This window comes from Ochlerotatus camptorhynchus, unplaced genomic scaffold, assembly GCF_037179485.1.
Source record: "Ochlerotatus camptorhynchus isolate MF236.1 unplaced genomic scaffold, CSIRO-AGI_Acam_v1.1 ptg000023l, whole genome shotgun sequence".
NCBI classification, from domain to species: Eukaryota; Metazoa; Arthropoda; class Insecta; order Diptera; family Culicidae; genus Ochlerotatus; species Ochlerotatus camptorhynchus.
The window spans coordinates 2,097,803-2,105,820 of NW_027040515.1; positions in this window are offsets into that span (position 1 = coordinate 2,097,803).

Consider the following 8,018-nt stretch of genomic DNA (forward strand, 5'->3'; position numbering starts at 1 on the left):
ATCAGTCCCAAAAGAGAACACCAAACAGGAGCAACAATAACAAAAATCCCAACATACACCACACGAAAAACACGAAAGAATCATACACTGGCATAGGGTTTTTGATCTAATTTCCGTCCTACTAAGCACAACCCGCGCTTTACCTCTCTTTTCTGAACCAGTTTAAACAAAAAATTGAATATTTCTGGGGGGGTTGGAAATGCTAACATGAAGCTTTAGTGTGATGATTTATTAGCAAGAGAATGATCTTTAGAAGAGGGTAGGTGGATAGTTCCGTTAGAGTACGGCAGTATGAAAATTGAATAGAAGTTGAAAATGAGCGAAGGGCCATTAATGCGACAGTTTTTAAAGATAGACGCACATTTTTGCCTAACCCGTACGATGTACGCGGAGACTTGAAGTATGTCTCCAAGTCTACAGGCAAAAATGTGCGTCCCTCTTTTTGCTCATAAACTGACATCACACTAAAGCTTCATGTTAGCATTTTCAACCAACTCTGAAAATCGTTAACTTCGCGTATGAAGTAACATAAAAACACTTTGAATGAATATTTCTGTCAAAAATGACTTCGTTAGATTTGATAAAGAGTCACAAATTGTTGAGATATTGTTTAAAATCTAATAGGCTGCTTCTTGATTCTAAATTCGTTCTACGGTGAAACGTAGAAAAAGGAGGTTCTTTAGTAGTGCTTCTTTTTTTTAGAACAATGAGCGTAAATATTCATACAATGCGATCTAACAGGATTTATGTTGTAGCTAATGAAGTAATGCATCGGAACAAACCTATTATTGATCTTTTCTGATCGATAGAACGGAAATGGGCAATTACGACGAAGTAGCGCTCTACCCTACATCTCTGATATTGAAATTAAGCTCGACCCTTCTCCATCTGTAGAAAAGGTTGTCGGCGACAAGCTTATCTCCTCGGGAGACGAGGTGATGTCCGCCGAGGACAACTCAACTCCAATGGAAGACTAGACCTCCACAACCCAGTCCTTCTTACCTGATCAACCGGAAAAGAATTTCCATAACCATCAACATGCACTTTACATCTACACCACCCTTTACAGAGGCTAGAAACAATCAGGAAACAGAGCGGACTGAATCTATCTCAATCACCACAAACATTACAACGACATTGAAAGCACCGGATAAGGCCTCGGGTAGTCGGGGGGCCCTGTCAGTGCGGACGCTATGGACCAACCGGATCTGACAGACACTCCCCGACACTCGTTGGCAAACTCCGTCGAGTACCGGAACTTCGATGATCCCAAGGATAGGGATCCCAAGGTAAAGATAAAGACAAGCCCTGGGACCTGGTTGCAGTTAAGCAATCCTCAAGGTTATGCCAATGCTCAGGGATTACAATACAATATTTTTGAATCAATAACAAAATACATTAGGCCCTGAAACAAATATCATTTTTTCTGCGTGATATTACTTGTTCAGACTATTGCTTACAAATCATTTGCGTTCTCATACAATATTTGAAATATTTGGTAACACACAGAAATTGTTACTTGTCACTTGTCGTCACGGTGAAGTGATTCCCATTTGAATTGTACGGCAATCACGGCTCTTATTATGAGTATCACTTCCTTATCACCGTGTAGTGAAATCCGTAATAAGGCCCAACATGTGACGTTGGGCCTAATTACGGGTGTCACTTTACGGTGAAAACGAAGTGAAGTGACCAGTTGTCACTCACGGTGAAGTGATTGCCGTGTAAATCAAATGGGAATCACTTCACCGTGAGTGATAAGTTGTCCCTTCACCATTAAGTGACATCGGTAATAAGGGTCGGTAATATTTAAAATGCACATAGCATAACAGAAAATCGCATCGATAGAAATCTTATAGATACTTATTTCAATGCTTTTAATATCCCTTTAGTGAATTTTATAAACATACGAAACATGAACTAAGCACAGTAACAACTTTAATTTTTGTCATCGAATTTTCATTGTAATTTAACCGGCACAGACAGTTAATGATGCTGAATACACACTCATTTTCAGTATCTTTATCCTGGTTGAAGTATATCAACTGAACAGCTTCCGGGCTCCTAAGACTGACGAGAAATTCCTCCCAGTTGGACACCCAGGTTTTTATTGAAATGCGTAAATCTCCTGGTTTGTATGCTGCATCGGTTCTTCTATGGCAACAACCTCCTCGCTTAGCAGAAAAAAACTATCAGTTTGTTATCGATCTTTTAAATTTGTCGAACCTCTTAACGGAATCCTTTATGCAGAGCTTTGAGTGTGTTGGTTTATTTCCTTTTAATTCCGTTATAATTGCTTATTTGTTGACACATTCGCGTATTTCGTCTACTACTTGTAGACTTCACTGTCGTGACCAGGTCGAGGTTTCAAGCATCGACCATTTCTCGCGTCACTTTTAAAATAGACCAATGTAACATATCCACCATTTTGAGAAAATCGAAGTTGAAGTTCGACAGATTATTATTTTAACTGTTTAAAAACAATACATTTTGCAATACTATTTTTAATGTAGTCAGTGTATAATAACGTTGAAAATTCAGAATAAACGGTAAAATCACATTATTACCACAGACAAACAGACGTAACACATTGGATATTTCTCATTGTAAAACATCGTAGCTAAGACATTAACGCCATCTGTTGAGTACACTGTGGTGGGTAGTACGCTGAACAGATGGCGGTTGTGTGTAAACGTCAAACGCAAGGGAATTGACTATGCGCGCCACAGGTGGCAGTACTACCAACTTTGATACTTTTAAATTGACCGTTAAATGCTTGTTCGATTAACAACTTGTGAGTGTTATGTCTGTTTGTCTGTGTTATTACTTTGAATTTCATGCTACAACATAGAAAAAACCACATAGGACGTTTTGACAAGTCGAGTTGTGCATCGGACATGTTGCATTGGACGATTTTTCTCAATGACATACACAATGAGTGTTACATTGGACGTTTTGTCTACATGATACTGGTTTCCTTTTCACAGATTTCAGAGTATAGTACCTAACTTTAGATTGGCCCCGCCTTTGGAAAATGAGCACCAATCATGTTAGGCAGTCCGAATGACCGAAGTAACAATCATGTACCCATCATTTCAAACTGTACATTGGACAATTTTTGATTAATGATGTGTGTGTGTACAATCTAACCCCCACTGTCCGGCAGTGTTATTATGAAAGAAAACTGCTTTTTATTACCCTTCAATTAAAGCAGGTTTAGTCCGGGAGTTAGAAGGTGTTAGCTCTATTGCAGCTCCAGTGACCCATTTCAGAATGCCTGGTAATTCACGACCACTCCGAGGTCACTTTTACTTACAATAAGCCCCGCATGTTCACTCTACCTTTATCAAATGGATAATGGTATCATAAACACACTTCCAGATTAAAAAAATATTATTTCCAAATCTGGCACGTATATAGTTTTGAAATTTGTTCAACTGTATTAAATCGATTTGAATGGACATTTCTTACCAATTTTGTTTCGAATACCTCTTGATTCATCTGCTGGCAGCACTTACTGGCCCTTACCGGCGACCAACTCGTCTGCCCGCAAAAGCAACAACGCCTAAATCTCAAAGCTCTCCGGACGTCCCCTCGAAAATGCAATCGAGATATGTATAAGAACAATCTTCAACTGGAACGTACTCGCCAAATCAATACATCCGGGAGCACATTCCCGATGCTTATTATGCCCGTCGTCGTCGAACGGCAAAAAAAAGGAACTCGGTGAGCAATTTTGTGATACGGAATTTTCACTGAACATAAACCGCGAATTTACGAATTTCACCACTCCCAACTGCGAAACACGTTTAGAAGCACTTTTGGTACACTTTCGATCAATTTCTTTTGAAAACACAAAAAAAGTTGCAAGCAGCGAGCCAACATCAACACCGATTGTGCCGAACTCTTTCACGCACCTTGCAGCGCGTAAATAAACTGAAATTAAAAATTATAACTCGCGATGCCACTAATTTCTGGTCCGGGAGAAAATCAAATAACGCAGATTGCGACATCTCTTCTGATGCTTGCAAACATCTTGGACAATTTTTGATTAATGATTATCTTAAATAAATGAAAGTAAATTTGGATGGATGTTTTTGTATCACATACAATGATAGAAGAGCAATAGTTTGTAGCGCTTAACTCGATTTGTTTACATTTGTTACATTGGTCTATTTGAAAAGTGACGCGAGATTTGTCACTATATGATGAATCCTGCCAAATTGTCCCGCGTTGTTCGTAGCGTCCGTCTGCTTTAAAATTTGTCAACAGAATCACATGAATGAGCGTTATGAATCTGATAGTACATCTCATTCCGCACTCTTCTATCCCATAGCGTCATGTTATACCCCGGACAGACTATAAAACGCTGTCCAGACTGGAGAGTTATAACATGTTATAACGGTTGTCAAATAATTGCAACACAGAAACCACCCTCAAGATCTTCGTGTATGCAGACGATATCGTCTTGGTGGCGGTCGGATCCACAGTGAAGGCCCTTCGCAGAAAACTCAACGCGGCCACGAATGCAGTTCTACGCTGGACTAAATCCGTCGGATTCCACCTATCGGTGGAGAAATGCGCATATACCGAGGGGGACGACTCTATCTACGCTGCAGGAAAGATTGTGTTGTGCTGTGGCTAGCTGCTCGCACGCTGAGTAGATAGAAAGAAGATTGAAGACGATTTTGACGATTTCCTGCAAAAAGATGATGCTCGATGCAAGCAGATGCGAGAAATGCAAGAAGATTTTTCGAAGATTGATTCGCTAGCGTGAGATTTTTTGAGCATCTAAAATTGAGATTTAGATGTGTCGCCCCCCTCGGCATATACCCACATTTGTCCGTTCAATCACCAGGTGCTCCGCTCTCCTATCAGCGTCGACGGAAGGATCATGCCGTTTAAGAAGTCTATCCGCGTCCTCGGCATACGCCTGGATCGGCATTTAAACTTTGGAGACCATTTCAACGAAGTGAAAGGGAATTGCCAAACAAGAATCGGCTTGCTGCGGACATTAGCCAGGAGGCATCTAGCGAACAACCGTGCTGTCCGGATGCGCGTGGCTAAAGCGGTAGTCGATTCAAGATTAACATACGGTATAGAACTGACCTGCCTAGCTGCCGACAGGATGATTTCCCAACTGTCCCCGGTATATTATCAGGCCATTCGAATCACATCAGGTCTAGGTCTCCTCCCCTCCACCCCCAGGCTTGCAGCTTGTGTGGAGAGTGGAAGGTTACCCTTCGACAAATTTAACACTGAATTTATCGTTGCTACCGTTTGCAAGAGGGCAGTTGGCTTCGCAGAGAAGACAACTGGAACAAGTGATGGAGTGTCCCTCCTTATGGAGGCGAACAAACTCCTGAAGGACGCCGCCGACCTGGAACTCCCCCCGGTAGCCAGGGTCCACTGGTGTGGAGCCAGGGGTTGGAACTCACCCGGACTTTCTATCGACTTGGCGATAAAGAACAGATTCCGGGCGGGAACCAACTCCCCCGCACTAGTGGGATCGGTGGCCGAACTACAACGAACCAAGTACCCAAATCACCTAGCAAGATACACTGACGGATCTCGAACAGGCGGAAGGGTAGGCATTGGGATATCCGATCCGGAGCTACGCACCTTCTACCGACTTCCGGACCCTTGCAGCGTTTTCTCTGCTGAAGCTGCCGCCATACTAGTAGCCGCCACCTCGCCTACCAACAAACCTGTCGCCATATTTTCTGATTCAGCCAGCGTACTAACAGCTCTTCAAGCACCCTTGGATCCAGGCTATTCAGAAGCTCGCTCATAAAGGAACAACTTTCATCTGGATCCCAGGACACTGCGTGATCAGAGGAAATGAGGTAGCGGATCATCTGGCGGCATCCGGAAGACAGGCAAACCTCTATACCCAAAAGGTCCCTGCTCAAGACATCAAGCGGTGGATCGTGACTACAGTATGGAATTGCTGGACAAATGAATGGCTGCGATCTCAAGATCTGTTTATCCGGAAAATTAAAGGGGATACCACAAGATGGGATGATCCGCCTGAACACCGATCTCAAGTAATTTTATCGCGGCTGAGAACCGGTCATACCAAAGCCTCTCATAACATGGGAGGCGGAGGTCCTTTTAGGAAGCAATGCGAGACTTGTGCCCCCAGTACTATGGACCACGCATCAAATACGGGATCTCAGCAAGCGTCAGGGACACCCTGAGATATGACCCCTCTAGCACCACAGCGCTCTTCTCATTTCTGCGGGAGACAGGATTGATCAACCAAATTTGATATATGACCCAATATTGACCCAGGCAACGACAACGGACAAAGGATTGAACTACTATTGGCAAAAACCACTGACTCAAAACGGACGAGCGACTATATTAAGATGATGCACGAAAATGGACGGATGATGGCACAGAATTACGCACAGCGACAACAATGGAACTGAACACGGAAAACTACTACACATAAAAGCAAAATCACCACAATAATCGGACACAAGACCACGCGACGACAATGGATTATGACAAGGACCAACTACTAGACACACCGCAAGTTACCTGAATATCTGCCAACAAAACCAACTCCGTTATTATAACTCTGTCCAACACAATTGTACCCTTTACAGTCAGGGGCCGCTCTCCGAAGCCCTCTATCCCTTTTAAGTGACGAACCAGCCTGTGGCTGAAAGTCACTCTAATAAAGAAAAAAAAAACCCTTAAGATAGCGCTATAACATGTTATAACTCTGTAGTCTGAACTAAAGAGGCTGAATTTATAAAGAGACGAACGTACTATATGACTTATATCATGTAATATAGGCTGTTTTGCAATGAACACTCATACATCTAGTTTTCACTGGAAATCCAATGTATGAGTGCTCATTGCAAGACAGCCTATATTACATGATAAAAGCCATAGTCTGTCCAGGGTATTAAGCATAAGTCCTATCTCCCTCACTTCGAGTCCTGGAATCGCATGAATCGTGAGCTTTCCGAAGTTCATGTTTTATCCAAGGTGAGTTTATCTGTCATTTTTCTATTTTATATGAATGTCGACTTCCAGTGCTGCCAAATGCACTTTGCCGACTTAAAACTAAATAAAGGTAAATTTATTATTAATTGATCACTACTTTATCATATATACTACATTCACCAGTGCCAAGTAGTGTAGTTGAGTACTTGGCACTGGTGAAGTCTGCAAATAATAGACGAAATACGCGTATCTGTCAACAGATAAGCAATTATAACGGAATTAAAAGGAAATAAACCAACACTCTCAAAGCTCGTCATAGTTTGTTATCGTTTGTTTTGTCGAGTCGAGTGTTTTGCATTAAATGAAATGGGACTTTTTCGGACCTTGGAAAACCAATCTCAATCAACTTTCATTTCCGGTATCATAATTAACTTATATAGTTTATTAATCAACTTATGCATGTACAGTTCATTTTTTTTTGCATTTCTTTCTTTCGTTTAGTATTCTTTTCTTTGAATCTGATCTTTTACTCAGTTGAGTTTATCGTTTTTTGATAAAGATACAATATTTGATGTATTAATTAAGGGTTTTGCAGATTGTATTTACATTGTAAACTATCAGCAGTTCCATTCCAAACGACATCCCACGCATTTTCGCTCCTGCCGTGCCCGATCTGTGCCTCTAGTTGTAAAACTTTACCTAGTTAAATATGCTCATCATCATTCGCCACTTTCATTTCATCATACATACATATTCCGCACTAAATCTAGAGACTGCACTCTGCTAGAGTAGGGGATATATAATTATGCTTATCTGTTTGTTTTATGCTTCATAACTTCATGGGTAATTTCCTCGACATTACAGTTGATTGATGTGTCGTCGTGTGACTCAAAGTATAGTACTAACCTTAGGTAGGCATATAAAATTACGCATATTTCAGTTAATCAATGTTTCACTTCTCTCGTTCGCTATCCATACACAACAGGGTGCGGCATAAGTTATTCACGAGGATTGTTGTATCAGTTTTGTTTAGGGCAAAATAAAGGAACTTGTACACT